Genomic DNA, 1,302 nt, shown 5'->3' with positions numbered 1-1,302 from the left:
TTTTTTTTTTTTTTTACTTTAAGCTCCAGGGGAGGAAGAACAAAAAAAAAAATTTAAAAAAATACTAAAAAAGAAGGAAAAAAATAAAAAAGAAAAAAAGAATAGAAAAGGTTTGAAAGTCGTGGGGACGGAGGTTTAACCCCCCCCAAAAAAACCTCCCGATTCTCCCCCCAAAAAAACCTACAAAACCCACATTTTGGGGTGAAAATGGGGCAAAATTTGCTGTGGGGGGAGTTTTTTGTGGCGGGTTTTGCCCCAAATGCTCTGAAATCACCCTAAAAACGAGTGAAATCACCCCAAAATCTGGGCCTTGACCCCTCGCACGTGGCTTTTTTGCTGCCTTTTTAACCTCCCGCCTCCATTTTTTGGCCTTTTTTGCCCCAAAACGCTGGGGCGGGGGCACAGGTCGAGCCACCAAAGCCCCCCCCAGAAAGGGGGGGGGTGTCAGCACCGGGGCCGCCTCCTGCCCCCAAAAATGGTGAAAAAAGGGGAAAATGTCAGAAAACACTCAGAGTTTGAGTGGCTTTTCCTTATTTGGGGTATTTTTTCCCTATTTGGGGTTTTTTTACCCCAAAAGCCGCTCCCGGTTGTTGCGCGGCTGTTGAGTTCAGTGGCCGCTGCCCCTCAACACCCTCCCCCCCACCACCACTTTCTGAAAACCCTCAAAAATAGCTAAAAACAGGCAATTTGGGGGGCAGGGACCACCCTCACACCGCAACACCAGGGTCACAACCCCCCATCACCCCCCAAATCCCCCCAAATTGCCCCAAATTGCCCTCAAACCCCCCCGGGACGACCCCGTGTTGTGCCAAGCGCCGGCCTGACCCGTTCCGCTTGTCTTTTGGGGGCAGTTTGGAGCATTTTTCACCCTAAAACCAATGCCCCCCCTTCCCGGTCCCTCCCGACACCCCCAAACCCTCCCCGCGGGTGTCTCCGCACAACCGCACCCCCTCCCTCGCTTTCGTTTTGGGGTGGTTTTGTCCTTTTTCACCCTTTCGCCTCCGGTTGGGGTGGGTTGGTGACACTCTGGTTTGTCACCGGGCCCGGCCGGTGGCACCGCGACTCCTCTCTGTCCCCGTTGTCACCCGGGGGTGGCGGTGTCACCCGGTGCCAGCAGAGCCAGGGGTGGTGTTGCCCCCTCTGTCACCGCCACGTTCCTGCTTTCCATGAGGGTGACACCGGGAGGGTGACACCGGGAGGGTGACACCGTCCCGTGCGGTGTCACCAGGCCGGTGGTGGCACAGCCGGTGGTGGCCGAGACGTCCCCCCCCCACCGAGCACTCGGGGGGGACGATGAGGTGG

This window comes from Calidris pugnax, unplaced genomic scaffold (assembly GCF_001431845.1).
Source record: "Calidris pugnax isolate Ruff unplaced genomic scaffold, ASM143184v1 scaffold392, whole genome shotgun sequence".
Taxonomy (NCBI): Eukaryota; Metazoa; Chordata; class Aves; order Charadriiformes; family Scolopacidae; genus Calidris; species Calidris pugnax.
This window is presented reverse-complemented; position numbering follows the sequence as displayed.